Below are 16,288 nucleotides of genomic sequence, written 5' to 3'. Positions count from 1 at the left end.
CTCTATAGTGGAATGAGTTATTATCGATGAATTTGAGTTGTGTGTTCGGGACGAGCATGAGATACTCAAGCTCATCGGATGGCCAAAAACCAATTTCTCCTCTAGGTCCCTGTCGTAGCCTCATTATAGCCTCAAGTCCATCCAAATATAAGCCCATCTTGGTATCCAAGAAGGAGGCCGGTCTAATGCTTGGTGACTAAGCAAGGGCCCGCCACATCCTCTTCCAATGGGGTCGACCCTATTGCTTGATGAACAAACTAGTAGGGGCCGGCCACATTAATCAAATAAGGAGGGTTGTTTTGAATTTTTAAAATCTTCTCTTTGTAGAAAACTATAAGTTTTAAAAGAGAGATTTTAATTTTTAAAACTTTCCTTATTTGAATTAGGCCACATGTTTTAATAGAGAGTTTTAAAAGTTTTGAAACTTTCCTTTTTTAACCATCCTCATGGTTTAAGAAAAAGGAAGATAAGTTTTAAAATTTAAATTTTCTATCACCATGTTAAAAAAGGAAATTTTATAAGAGAAGTTTTAAATTTTAAAACATGGTTTTAATTTTTAGAACTTTTCTTTTTTAACTCTTACTTTAGGAAAGAGAGCTTGTAAAATTTTATAAAAGTTTTTCTTCTTGTAAAATTTTATAAAAAATAATATTCCTTTCCTCTTATAGGGGTCGGCCACCCTTGCTTGGTGCCCAAGCAAGGTGGCCGACCAAAACAAAATTATTAAATCATCATCCAAATTAATTTGGTGATTGATTCAATCAAGAGGAAAGAAAAGGAAAATTAAACGGGAAAAGGAAAAACTAGAGGAAGATTTTAATTTTTGTAAAAATTCTTCCCTTATTTACCTTGGGAAAGTATTATAAAAGAAGGGGTGAGGAGGCTTCATGAGATACAACTCTTATTCTCTTTCTTAGAGATCTCTTGGTGGCCGGCCCTCTCTCTTCTCCCTTTCCCTTTGCTCTCTTCTCCTTGGTGGTGGTGGTGGTGGCCGGATTTTAGAGGAAGAGGAAGAAAGCTTTTGGGTGGTGTTCATCTTGGAGGATCGTCGCCCACACGACGTCCAAGGTGAGACGAGGAATACGGCAGAAGATCTCGGGGTCGTTAGCATACAAAGAGAAGATATAATTAGCAATTGTTTTCCGCATCATGCTAGTAATTTTTTTTGTAAGAATTCCAAACACAAGAGGCATTAGATCTAGTTTTTAGAATTAGTTTTTCGAGTTTGTGTTTTCTTCTTTTTCAAATTTGTGATTCGATTGTTCTTTTTCGTTAACCTAGAGTTATTTAACGAAATTAAATATTAGCTTTCCTTAAAAGGCTTTGTCTAGGCGGTGGTGGTTGCTCCCATATCCAAGAAGACCATGTACCTCGCCATGCAGTCCTGGAAGCCAATTTTGGAAATTAATATTTAATGGAATTAATAACATAGGTGGATTTGAATCAATAATGTTAAGTTCCGCTTGCAATTCAAATCTAAACCATTAAGAACACATAAGTTAAATTTGGAATCAATGATGTTAAGTTCCGTCTGCGATTCCTAATTTAGCTTCTAAAGAACACAATAGGTTATTTAAGGAAAGGTTCGACACTTGTAAAAAAAAATTTTGTACAGTGGAACCGGTACATTTTCCTAGGACTAACCAACAATTGATATCAGAGCTAGGGTTTGCCTCTATGTGTTTTGGTTTTCAAATTAATTATGCACATGTCATACATAATTTAGGCACGATAATAGTAGGATGTGCTAACTTTGTGGTTGCAGGCTCCAACTATTATGACATTTAGATATAGTGTGTGATTGGACCCTTGGACATGTCAAGGGCATTATTTTGTGTGCATGATTGTATGTATCAAATACAGCAGGAGCTGTATTATTTTTGGAATTTTATTTTTTCGATCTAGAATACATGTACATTCCTTTATGGAATTTTATTTGTCACGGATCGTATCTTTGCGAGGCATGGTGCTATTGGAGGACCAGAGGCGCAGCGGAATAAGGGGCAAGATAGATGCGACAACTCGACCCGATGGCGGTGGCTAAAGATGGCAGTAGCTAGGGCTGGAGCATACTGTAGACACTGATAGAAAAGGCCATAATAGTTGGAAAATTAATTTCCAAATTTATTGCTTTTATTTACTGTGATGTGCATGTGATGTATGCTAGCATAGGTTAAAATCCTCATTTTTAAATAACTAAGTGGGAGAGGAATTTTAATAAATTACACTGTCTCCATTACTGGTTTGTAAGTGATGCAAACAAACTTGCGCGTTGGCTCTGAGTGCCTTCCTCCACATCGGATGAGTTTGTTTGTGGATCACTAGATCAAACTTCCATTTTGGATAACTATAGGAAATTAATAAAGAGCGTGTGATCTTCCCCATCGGAAGGGGCATAATCTTATTAATGGACTAAGTATTAAGTAATGGTATACACTTAGGCACGTCTAATAGTATCCTCCCTATCCGAGTCACTGCTATTATTTGTGTGACTAAAGAAAAACCAACTATTAATTTTATTTATCAAAAAGTTAGGTTGACAAGAATAAAATTAATGGGTAAAACCTCCTCTTACAAATGTTTGATTTTGTATACGTCCACACTATCGTGACATACAAAATTCACGGTGATTTGAGATGTTGGTTAATTTAAAATAGTATTGTTTGAGGAATCAATATTATTCTAAATTTAGAGTCTTAACCAAAGTTTATTTTGTGATTCTTAGGATGACTTTCAACCCACTGGCCATTATACTGAAAGAGAATAAACTTACTGGTCCCAACTATATTGATTGGAAAAGGAACCTGGACATTGTTCTTACTGTTGAAAGCTATAAGTTTGTACTGACTGAGGCTTGCCCCGTTGCACCTGCTAGTGACTCTACCCCAGAGGAGATTGAGTATCATAAGAAATGGGTAAAAGCAGATGAGATGGCATGGTGTTACATTTTGGCATCAATGTTAAATGTATTGCAACATCAGCATCAAGATTTACCAACAACTTATGATATAATGAACAATCTCAAAGAACTCTTTGGGCACCAGAGTCGGACTGCTAGGCAAGAGGCAATGAGAAAGTTAATGACATCCACCATGTCTGAGGGAACACCCGTAAGGGATCATATCCTCAAATTGATGGTCTATCTGAACGAAATACAAGTTCTTGGAGGAGAAATCGATGGGGAAACCCAGGTCGATATAATTCTCCAAACGCTACCCAGAAGTTTTGAGCAGTTCCGCCTGAACTATAACATGAACAAAAGAGAGTATACATTGGCGGAACTTCTGACAGAACTACAGGCAGCAGAAGGTATATTTCGTCAAAATTCTCAGATTCACTATGCTGAAAATGGTTCTACTTCTAAGTCGAAAGGCAAGAAAAAGAAGAAACAGGTCTTTTCAGCAAAGAGAGTGAGTAAACCTCAGGGACAAAAAGCTAGAATGAAGAAGCCGAAGGGCAAGTGTTTCATCTGCAAGCAGTCGGGACATTGGAAGGCGGACTGCCCTCATAGGAATCAGAACAATAAAGGTATATCTTATACTCTAGTAGTTGAAATATGTTTAGCGGTGTTATCTACCAGCACCTGGTGTGTAGATACGGAAGCCACTGATCATGTCTTCAATTCTTTGCAGGGGTTCCAGGAAACCCGACGACTATTTGATGGAGAGATAAGCGTCTACATGGGCAATGCTACTAAGGTGGCGGCTGTTGCAGTGGGAGACGTCTACTTATCTTTTGATAAGAATAGAAGTTTGATTTTAAGAAATTGTCTTTATGTACCCAATTTTAGAAAGAATTTAATTTCAGTTTCTAAACTGTATTTGGATGGATATTCTGTTTCCTTTAGTAACAATGTCATTATAAAGAGAAATAAGGTGATTATCTGTTCTGGTGCATTGGTTGGCAATTTATATACTTTAAATCTAATTTCTCCCACAAAGCAAAATATGAAAATTAATAACACATCTTCTAACTCTAATAAGAGAAAAGAACCTTCGAAAATGAACCAAACTTATCTTTGACATCTAAGGCTTGGTCATATTAATTTAAGTAGGATTCAAAGGCTTGTAGCCGATAGACTCTTGGGTTCATTAGAGTTGGAAAACTTTCCAACACGTGAATCCTTCTCGGAAGGTAAAATGACCAAGAGACCTTTTAAGGCCAAGGGGTATAGAGCCAAAGATGTGTTAGAACTGGTTCATTCTGATTTGTGTGGTCCCATGTCTATCCAGGCAAGAGGTGGTTATGAATACTTCATCTCCTTTATAGACGATTATTCAAGATACAGATACATTTACCTGATGCGCTGTAAGTCTGAATGCTTTGACAAGTTCAAAAAATATAGGGCTGATGTGGAGAAACGTCTTGGTAAAAGTATCAAGATACTACGATCTGACCGTGGTGGTGAATACCTCTTTGGAGAGTTTAGGAATTACTTATCAGAAGTCGGGATTCAATCCCAGTTGTATGCACCTGGTACACCCCAACATAATGGTGTGGCAGAATGAAGGAATAAGGCTCTTATGGAAATGATTAGATCGATGATGAGTTATTCAGAATTACCAAATTCATTTTGGGGATATGCTCTGGAAATAGTAGTGTACATTCTAAATATGGTACCTTCTAAAACAGTTCCTTCTACTCCCATAGAATTATGGAATTGGCGTAAGCCTAGTCTGAATCATATCCGGATATAGGGTAGTCCAGCACATGTGCTGAAGGGAGATACTAACAAGTTGGAATCACGTACAGAAGTTTGTCTGTTTGTGGGATATCCTAAGAGAACGAAAGGTGGTTTGTTTTATAATCCTAAAAATCAGAAGATCATTGTTAGCACCAATGCTCGAGTTTTAGAAGAAGATTATGTAATGAACCATAAGCCCATGAGTAAAATAGTTCTGGAAGAAATAAGAGAGGACATGTCTACTTTAATACCAACAGTACAAGATGAAGTACCACAAGAAACTGCAACACGTGTCACACATGATACTCAACCAGAGACAGTGCCTCGTCGTTGTGGGAGGGTTGTAAGGTAACCTGAGAGATTCATGTTTTTGGGAGAGTCTTCAGACTTGATCATGGGTAAACATGAACCTGATCTCCGGACATATGACGAAGCACTCCAAGATATAGATGCAGTATCTTGGCAAAAGACAATGAATTCAGAAATATAATTTATGTATTCTAATAAGGTCTGGGAGCTTGTAGAACTACCTGATGGTGTAAAAGCCGTTGGATGTAAGTGGATCTACAAAAGGAAAAGAGGGACAGATGGGAAGGTAGAAACCTTCAAAGCAAGGCTTGTTGCGAAATGGTACACTCAGAAAGAGGGAATCGATTATGAGGAGACCTTTTCACCGGTAGCCATGCTTAAGTCTATCCGGATACTCTTATCCATTGCCGCTTATATGGATTGTGAGATTTGGCAAATGGATGTCAAGACAACTTTCCTTAATTGAAGTCTTGAAGAAAACACCCATATGAAGCAACCAGAAGGGTTCATTGAAAAGGGCAAAGAGCATCTAGTGTGCAAGCTCAATCGGTCCATTTATGGACTGAAGCAAGCTTCAAGATCTTGAAATATCTGGTTTAATGAAGTAATCCAGTCATATGGATTTATTCAGTGTCTGGATGAGTCTTGTGTATACAAGAAGTGTAATGGAAACGTAGTGGTATTTCTTGTACTATACGTAGATGATATTTTGTTAATTGGCAACAATGTCAAGGTATTATCAGACGTAAGGGTATGGTTGTCCAAACAATTTGATATGAAGGACTTAGGAGAATGTGCACACATTCTTGCGATCAAAGTTATAAGGGATCACAAGAAAAGAATGTTGTGTCTATCTCAAGCTTCATATATAGACACGATCCTTGCTTGTTTTAGCATGCAGAACTCCAAGAAAGGTTTCTTACCTTTTAGGCATGGAGTAGCCTTATCTAAAGAGATGTCTCCAAAGACATCAAAGGAGATAGAGGATATGAAGGTAGTTCCTTATGCTTCGGCTGTAGGAAGCCTTATGTATGCAATACTATGTACGAGACCTAATATCTGTTTTGTCATGGGCATGGTTAGCAGATATCAGAGTAACCCTGGACAAGGACATTGGACTGCTGTAAAGCATATATTGAAGTACCTGAGAAGGACTAGAGATTATATGCTAGTCTACCAAGCAGACGATTTGCTCCCTGTGGGTTACACGGATTCAGATTTCCAATTAGACAGGGACAATAGTAAGTCTACGTCAGGCTATGTGTTTACTCAAGGAGGTGGAGCCATTGCATGGAGGAGTGTTAAGCAAAAATACGTCTCGGACTTAACCATGGAAGCTGAGTATGCGGCAACCTCTGAGGCATCCAAAGAAGCTATATGACTCAAGAACTTTCTAATGGACTTAGATGTGATTCCTGGTTTGCCCAAAATCATCACAATTTATTGTGATAATAGCGGTGCAGTTGCAAACTCGAAGGAACCAGGAGCTCATAAGGCAAGTAAACATATAGAGCACAAGTACCACCTGCTATGAGACATTGTCAAGCGAGGAGAAGTTGTCGTCGCCAAGATTGCATCAGCAGATAACCTGGCAGATCCTTTCACTAAGGCCCTTCTGGCAAAAGCTTTTGATCGGCATGTGGAGAGGATGAGAATCAGATGTATGGCAACAGATATGACAGCTTAGTCTTTTAGTATAAGTGGGAGATTGTTAGAGTGTATACTAAAAGCCTAGCTTTTGTAAACATTTATTTGTTGAAATAAAAGAATCACATTGGTCAATATCAATATTTATTTGTTAAATGTAATTGTTCAATAAATTTATACAGTAGACAACATGGTGTGTGGTGTCACACACAGAAGATCATGTTGTCGGTTGTTTATAAATTATAAACAGTTGCTCACGACTAAGATGGAAAGGAACAAACTGTTGGAGCAATCCCAATGGTCCACGGGACCATGTGTTTTGGTGTTTGGACAAAGGGTTTAAGTTAAGTTTACCCTCGTTATTTGATATATGTACTTGAGTTGTGCAGGACTCCAGGTGACACATGTGACTCAGGTTGACGGCTTTGGGTCCGGTGAAGGATGGAGCATCCGAGGGACCGTGGACAAGGCAGTAAGGACAAGGGCCAATGGAAGCGACTTCGAGGCATACGCGAAGGATGGCATTGGGGACGAGCCGCAGGCTTGGATGCTTCCAAGGGACGAGAGCCAAAGGAAGTAGACTTGAAGGCAAGAGGTCAAAGCTGCAATGAAGAGTCAAGTGAGTCGTAAGGGTCCGAGTGCTGAGAGAAATGTACTCGGGATGGGAACTCTAGGTTCAGGGTTGTACCAGTAGACTGGTATTAGGACCAGTCGACTGATGGTGAGCACAGAGAGCTTCTGTGCCCAAAACGGCTGGGACCAGTCGACTGGTCTAGGGACCAGTCGATTGATATATAGCCGTTGGAGTGCCGTTGGACTGGCACCAGTCGACTAGTGCAAGGACCAGTCGACTGGTAACGGGCAAATCAGCAAGGCTAATTTCCTCAAGCTCTATAAGAAGGAGCTTGGGATGACCAGCAAAGGTTGACGAAATTAGACTTGGTTAAAGCCTAATTAGTAGTCACCAAAGTGCTCAAGGTTTCTTGTGTCCAAGTGTTCTTGGTTGGTGTTGTGGTGAGGTTTCTCCACCCACAAGGAGTTGCTTGAGTAGCCGGAGTTTGCCGGGGGCTAATCCACCGAAGGATCAGGATCGTCCACCTTATGGACAGCTGTAGAGTAGGAGCATCATCTCCGAACCACGTTACATCGACGTGCATTGGTTTGCTTGTTCTTTTCTTTGTCACTAGCTTTTATATTCGTAATTAGTATTTGTATTTCTGCTTGCGCACTAATGAATATGTAGGAAGCGAGTAATTGGGGGCGTCGTCCATTCGACCCCCCTTCTAGCCCGCCGCAAGATCTCCCAACAAGTGGTATCAGAGCAAATGTCGCACTTCACCGGACTAATCGCCGAGAAGAGAAAATATAAGAAGATGACCGGCTTGATTGAACCTCCAAAGTTTGAAGGAGGAAGCCTTGGGGACATCACCTATTGGATGAAGAAGATGGAGATCTTCTTCGACACGGATTGGGACACCATGATGGTGGTAAATGAACCGTTCAAAGTCCCAAAGGATAAGAAAGGGAAGAAACTCCGACCACGACATTGGATGGAAGAGCAAACCACACGATCGAAGGCAAATGATAAGGTAATATCAATGTTAATAGATATATTGCCTTCTAATGTGATGAGTTGTGTAGGCGAATATAAGAACGACCATGATTTGTGGAGCAAGGTGAAGATGGTTCTACGGGAAGAACCTAAACCTACACAAGAAGAAGAAGAACCCAAGGAGATGGGTTTAATTGCTCAAGTTGAGGAGGAGCAAACGGAAGTTGAGCCATGCTCAACATCCGAGGAGGAGAAGGAAGATGAGGCATCATCTACATCCTCAAGAATTGAAGAAGATTCCAAGACAAGTGAAGAAGAAGAAGTCTTGGAAGTCAACATAGCAAGCACCTCCACTGAAGTGAAGTCAAAGAACAACATAATTTGCTTCGGTTGCAATAAAAAAGGACACTACAAGAGTAGGTGTCCATTGGGTAAGAAAGACGTAACTCCTAAACTCAATTCAATTCATTTTGAATCTAATTTGAGTTGTAGGAAGAAGAAAGAGAAGAAGCACATTAGATGCTTCACATGTGGAGAAATAGGTCACTACCACACCAAATGCCAAGGAAGGGAGAGCTCAAGAAATTGGCGCATTTGAAGATGTGGGAAAAGAAGTGGAGGAAGAATGGAGGCTCGAGTTAGGGGGAGCTCCAAAGGTAAAGGGTAAGGTAAACCCTAATTTAAATTTGAAGTCAAATTTAAATTCCTCCATGCATGTTAGGAATAATTGCTATTATCTACCCATGCATAACTTTGGATTTAAATATCATGATAGGAATAGGGTAATTGTAGATCATAACCCTAGGAGACTAATTCATGATAACTCTAGAAATGGTAGACCTAAGGAGACCCAAGGCATTAATCCCAAGAAGGGGAGACATATGCCTAGAAAAATGGGTAGGTCTAGGAATGTCCAAGGTGGACAAATTAACTCTAGGGTTAGGAACCTAGAGAAGGAGAATCAAGCTTTAAGGGGAAAGCTTGATAAGTTAGAACAATTCCTTAAGAGATTCAATGTTGGATCTAAGGAATTAAGTATGGTGTTGGGTAGTTAAAGACCCAACAATGATAGATCGGGCTTGGGATACCGATCTAGTCCCTCCAAGGCTAAAAGGAGACCATGTGCTAGGGTGGCACATGATAAGGGCAAGGGAGAGTCATATAAAGCCAATGAGAAGAAATATGCTAGGGTTGCATATGATTATGGCAAGGATGATGTGTCCAAGGTGCACCACTGTGGTTTAGCCATAATGGAGAAAGCATCTAAGAAGATGGCTAAGGTTAAGAGTTCTAGGGGGAGCTCAAAGAGTCAAATTGGGACCCATGGCCAATGGATCTCAGGTGGGTACTACTTGGGAGTCTAGAGGAGCCATGGAGTGTGCCAAATGGTTTGGAGACGGACATGAGTCTTAAACCTAGGGATTTGGCACACATGGTTTTTGTTTCATGCAAGAAATATGACATTTGGGGGTCATATAACATGATAATTGGTTTTGGATGTATATATGCCATATAAACCAATGCTAGGGATGCATTGTGGGTTGGTATGGGCAAATACATCAAGAGGAAGCCAAAACTAGGACTTTAGATCAAGGTTCAATTGAACCATTTAGCTAGTTTTGGATTTTGTGTCAATCTTAGGATTGGTGGTAGATACATTTTGTAATGTAGTTTTCCCAAGTAGACAAGGGTACAATAGACCTCTCCACAAAATTTGGGGATTTTTGGAGGTCTAGGGAATTTCTGGTGCATTTTTGAAGTTGGCCTGAAAAGGCTGATTTTTATAGAAATAAGGTGACAGTCGACTGGTGCAGATACCAGTCGACTTGTAACAGTAGATTTCGACCACAGAATGCTTCTGTAAGGTTTTGTCGAAGGGGGCAGTCGACTGACACTCATGGGCAGTCGACTGATACCAGCCTGATATTGTTTCTCAGTGCTGTTCATGACCGTGTCAACTCGTTTAGATGTATGTGATCCATGGGGGATAAATACATGAGTTTAGGGTCAGCTTGGACGATAATTTTTCAACAATTGAGATATTGTTGGAGAACTTTTTTGGATGTTAGGTAAAGGGGGAGAAGTAAGGTTTAGTTGGGAAAACCTTAAATGCCTTTGCATAGGGGGAGTCTTTAGATAGGTTCTTAAAAATCCCTGTGGGAAAATCCTAGCTCATTGGGGAGCTTAGGTGTAAGGGGAGCCTTGAGATAAGTTCAAATGCATGATGCATTATTTCGGCGGTGTAAGTCCAAGTGTGTAGCCTTGGCAACGTAAGTCCATTCGGCGGTTGCCAAGTGTGTAGCCTTGGCAACATAAGTCCATTCGGCGGTTGCCAAGTGTGTAGCCTTGGCAACATAAGTCCATTCGACGGTGTAAGTCCAAGTGTATAGCCTTGGCGATGTAAGTCCATTTGTTATTAGCATGTTTATTTGCTATATGTTTTCCCTAACTTAAACGTATTGCCAAACACCAAAGAGGGGGAGATTGTTGGAGCAATCCCAATAGTCCGCGGGACCATGTGTTTTGGTGTTTGGGCAAAGGGTTTAAGTTAGGTTTACCCTCATTATTTGATATGTGTACTTGAGTTGTGCAGGACTATAGGTGACACATGTGACTCAGGTTGACGGCTTCGGGTCCGGTGAAGGATGGAGCATCCGAGGGACCGTGGACACGGCAACAAGGACAAAGGCCGATGGAAGTGACTTCGAGGCATACACGAAGGATGGCATTGGGGACGAGCCGCGGGCTTGGATGCATCCGAGGGACGAGAGCCAGAAGTAGGCTTGAAGGCAAGAGGTCAAAGTTGCAATGAAGAGTCAAGTGAGTCGTGAGGGTCCGAGTGCTGAGAGAAATGTACTCGAGATGGGAACCCTAGGTTTAGGGTTGTACCAGTCGACTGGTATTAGGACCAGTCGACTAATGGTAAGCACAGAGAGCTTCTGTGCCCAAAACGGATGGGACCAGTCGACTGATAGATAGTCGTTGGAGTGTCGTTGGATTGACACCAGTCGACTGGTGCAAGGACCAGTCGACTGGTAACGGGCAAATCAGCAAGGCTGATTTCCTCAAGCTCTATAAGAAGGAGCTTGGGATGGCCAGCAAAGGTTGACGAAATTAGACTTGGTTAAAGCCTAATTAGTAGTCACCAAAGTGCTCAAGGTTTCTTGTGTCCAAGTGTTCTTGTTTGTGTTGTGGTGAGGTTTCTCCACCCACAAGGAGTTGCTTGAGTAGCCGGAGTTTGCCGGGGGCTAATCCACCGAAGGATCAGGATTGTCCACCTTACGGACAACCGTGGAGTAGGAGCATCATCTCCGAACCACGTTACATCGATGTGCATTGGTTTGATTGTTCTTTTCTTTGTCATTAGCTTTTGTATTCGTAATTAGTATTTGTATTTTCGCTTGCGCACTAACGAATACGTAGGAAGCGAGTAATTGGGGGCGCCATCCATTCAACCCCCCTTCTAGCCAGCCGCAAGATCCCCCAACACAAACCATCGAAATAGTCGTAGTGTAATTAGGTATTAATTTATCTTGATTAATAAATTACACTGGTACACTCTAAGTGTATTGAGTAGGATCATTTTAGGTAAGTTCTTTTTGTACTGATTTTGTAAAAGAACTAGACCTTAGTTATTATGGAAGTGTGTGCTCTTAATCCTAATATAATAACAAGCACATATATTTAATATTTATTTCTTTGACTTATCAAATGGTGAGGTTTAGCTCGATAAATCAATATGCCCGATAAGTTGGAAAATGATATTACGTATAGTGTGTGTTGTTGATTATAGAAGGAATCTGTGTCCTAGTTATCTAGATTGAGAATGCCCCCAAGAGGAGCTCATAAGGATTGCCATGTTAAATCCTGCAGGTGGACTTAGTCCGACATGACAATGAAGTTGAGTGATACTACTCTTGGAGCTAGATATTAATTAAGTGAGTTGTCAGTAACTTACTTAATTAGTGGACATTCGTTATCTTAAACACAGGGAGACTAACACACTCATGATAAGAAGGAGCCATAATGTAATTTGGGATTGGTGCGGTAGTGCGATAATAACTCTCTGGTGGAATGAGTTATTATCGATGAACTTGAGTTGTGTGTTCGGGGAGAACACGGGATACTCAAGCTCTTCGGAAGGCCAAAAACTAATTTCTCCTCTAGGTCCCTATTGTAGCCTCATTATAGCCTCAAGTCCATCCAAATATAAGTCCATCTTGGTGTCCAGGAAGGAGGCTGGTCCAATGCTTGGTGACCAGGCAAGGGCCGGCCACATCCTCTTCCAATGGGGCCGACCCTATTGTTTGATGAACAAACTAGTAGGGGCCGGCCACATTAATCAAATAAGGAGGGTAGTTTTGAATTTTTAAATTTTTTTTTTTGTAGAAAATTATAAGTTTTAAAAGAGAGATTTTAATTTTTAAAACTTTTCTTATTTGAATTAGGTCACATGTTTTAATAGAGAGTTTTAAAAGTTTTGAAACTTTCCTTTTTTAACCTTCCTCATGGTTTAAGAAAAAGGAAGATAAGTTTTAAAATTTAAATTTTCTATCACCATGTTAAAAAAGGAAATTTTATAAGAGAAGTTTTAAATTTTAAAACATGGTTTTAATTTTTAGAACTTTCCTTTTTTAACTCTTACTTTAGGAAAGAGAGCTTGTAAAATTTTATAAGAGTTTTTCTTTTTGTAAAATTTTATAACAAATAATATTCCTTTCCTCTTATAGGGGCTGACCACCCTTGCTTGGTGCCCAAGCAAGGTGGCCGGCCAAAACAAAATTATTAAATCATCATCCAAATTAATTTGGTGATTGATTCAATAAAGAGGAAAGAAAAGGAAAATTAAAAGGGAAAAGGAAAAACTAGAGGAAGATTTTAATTTTTGTAAAAATTCTTCCCTTATTTACCTTGGGCAAGTATTATAAAAGAAGGGGTGAGGAGGCTTCATGAGATACAACTCTTATTCTCTTTCTTAGAGATCTCTTGGTGGCCGACCCTCTCTCTTCTCCCTTTCCCTTTACTCTCTTCTCCTTGGCGGTGGCGGTGGCCGGATTTTAGAGGAAGAGGAAGAAAGCTTTTGGGTGGTGTTCATCTTGGAGGATCGTCGCCCACACGACGTCCAAGGCGAGGCGTGAAATACGGCAGAAGATCTCGAGGTCGTTAGCATACAAAGAGAAGGTATAATTAGCAATTATTTTCCGCATCATGCTAGTTATTTCTTTTTGTAAGAATTCCAAACACAAGAGTCATTAGATCTAGTTTTTTGAAATAGTTTTTCGAGTTTGTATTTTCTTCTTTTTCGAATTTGTGATTTGATTGTTCTTTTTGGTTAACCTAGAGTTATTTAAGGAAATTAAATATTAGCTTTCCTTAAAAGGCTTTGTCTAGGCGGTGGTGGTTGCTCCCATATCCAAGAAGGCCATGTGCTTCGCCATGCAGTCCTGGAAGCCAATTTTAGAAATTAATATTTAATGGAATTAATAACATAGGTGAATTTGAATCAATAGTGTTAAGTTCCGCTTGCGGTTCAAATATAAACCATTAAGAACAGATAAGTTAAATTTGGAATCAATGATGTTAAGTTCCGTCTGCGATTCCTAATTTAACTTCTAAAGAACACAATAGGTTATTTAAGGAAAGGTTCGACACTTGTACAAAAAATTTTTGTACAGTGGAACTGGTACATTTTCCTAGGACTAACCAACAGTTGGGCGTGAGAGCAGGCTCACTTATAACTCGCACTGGGGCGAGAGTCTGGAGGCATGCAAGCATGCTCACTTATAACTTGCCATGAGGCGAGAGTCTGGAATCTCGACCGAGAGGTCGTTGGGCGTGAAAGCATGCTCACTTATAACTCACACTTGGGCGAGAGTCTGGAGGTGTGAGAGCATGCTCACTTATAAATCGCACATGGGGCAAGAGTCTGGAATCCCGACCGAGAGGTCGTTGGGCATGAGAGCAGGCTCACTTATAACTCGCACTAGGGCGAGAGTCTGGAATCCCGACTGAGAGATCGTTGGGCATGAGAGCAGGCTCACTTATAACTCGCCCTGGGGCGAGAGTTTGGAATCTCAACCGAGAGCTCATTGGGCATGAGAGCATGCTCACTTATAACTCGCCGTGAGGCGAGAGTCTAGAATCCCGACCGAGAGGTCGTTGGGCGTGAGAGCAGGCTCACTTATAACTCGTACTTGGGCGAGAGTCTGGAATCCCGACCGAGTAAATTGTAAGTAAGATCCTTAAGGTTTAGCCAAAACTCAAATTTGTCCCATACAATACTTAGCTCATATCATATGTTCCATACAATACTTGGCTCATTCAATATTCGGAATTTGAGTTTTCCTCCACCTTGTACATTGTCAACCGTGATAGAACTTAAAATTTCTAAAACAATTCTAGGATATGTTGGGTATTTCATGTTCATCAATTTTTCCCAACCTATTCTTTCAAAAAGCCAATCAATTTCACCTCTAAAACCTAAAACATCTAAGGTTGCATAATCCATAAGCTTAATACTCAAGATGGAATGTTTACATAAGGAAAAGTAACGATGTTTTTGTTCATTACTAGAAAAAATGATGTCAAAGTTGTTAGAGATACCTTTGAAACATGAATTGCTTTCTTTTGAAGCAAACATCTTTTCTTTTCCTCTTCTTGTTGATGGAGTTTCCTTGATTAGCCTTGACATTGTTGGAGTTAGAGAGGTTGGACTTTAAGAGAAATGGGTGAAGAGATTGGGAGGAGGTGATTTAGGGTCTTTGGAGAAGAGAAAGAAATGGGAAAAGGAGAGAAATAGGGGCATGCAGCGGACACGACCGTGTGGCTCTCACACCTTGTGCCCTAACCCTTAAAATCTGGGATTGGGCCTGCCAGGTTATTTCCTCCACACGGCCATGTCCAGGACATAGCCTGTTTTACCTCTTTTTCTTGCACGGCCGTGTCAATTGACACAACCAAAAACTTCTCTTCCTCGGGTGAACTCACACGGGCAGTGTGAGTCACACGACCAAGACCTTTCTCTTCTCTGCTGGTACTGCACGCCTATGTGGCACACACGGCCTCCTTCATCTCCCTCTCTGGAATTTTCACACAGTCGTGCGAAATCGCACGGCCTTGACCTTCTCTTCCTTGGGTAAACTCACACGGGCAGTGTGAGTCACATGGCCGTATGCTCCTCCACCACTGTAAGTGTCACACGGTTGTGTATGGTACACGGCCAGGCTCTGTTAAAACAAAAAAAAGCTACACTTCCTCCTTCCTGACTTCTCCAATGCCTCCATGTCCATGAAATAATCATGGCCTGTTTATGGAAGCTACATTCAACCTGAAAATAAAAATAACAACGGATTAAAAACACTAACTACTGAAAAAGAAAACTCAAATTAATCTAATAATAGAACCCTTGGGTTGCCTCCCAAGAAGCGCTTGTTTAAGGTCATTATCTCAACCAGTGGGAGATCATTCCGGGGGACGAGGTTTAGAAAAATACCATTTTTGTTTTTCTTCTAACTGTATACCATGTACATATCCTTTTAAATGTTGACCGTTCACTTTAATAATCCCAAGCTCTTCATTCCAAATGTCCACTGCTCCGAAAGGATTAACTTTTTTTTAAACTTTGAACGAACTTGTCCATCGTGATTTTAGCTTTCCGGGAAAAAGTTTTAACCTTGAATTAAAAATAAGATTAGGTCTCCTTCTTTGAAATTCCTGCGTAGTATTTGTTGATCATGTCATTTCTTTGTCCTTTCCTTATAAGATCTGGCATGTTGGTAAGCATCCATCCTTAATTCATCTAGCTCATTTAGCTGGAGTTTTCTTTTCTCTCCTACCGCCCTGAGATCCATATTAAGTTTTGTAATTGCCTAGTAAGCTTTATATTCCAATTCAACTGGAAGATGACATGACTTTCCATAGACTAACCGGAATGGGGTCATACCAATGAGAGTTTTGTAAGCAGTTCTATATGCCCATAAAGCATCATCTAACTTTAATGAACAATCTTTGTGTGAAGTAGAGACTATTTTCTCTAATATGACTTTAATTTAACAATTAGAGATCTCAACTTGCCCATTGGTTTGTGGATGGTATGG

This window comes from Zingiber officinale, chromosome 1B, assembly GCF_018446385.1.
Source record: "Zingiber officinale cultivar Zhangliang chromosome 1B, Zo_v1.1, whole genome shotgun sequence".
In the NCBI taxonomy this organism is placed as follows: Eukaryota; Viridiplantae; Streptophyta; class Magnoliopsida; order Zingiberales; family Zingiberaceae; genus Zingiber; species Zingiber officinale.
This window is presented reverse-complemented; position numbering follows the sequence as displayed.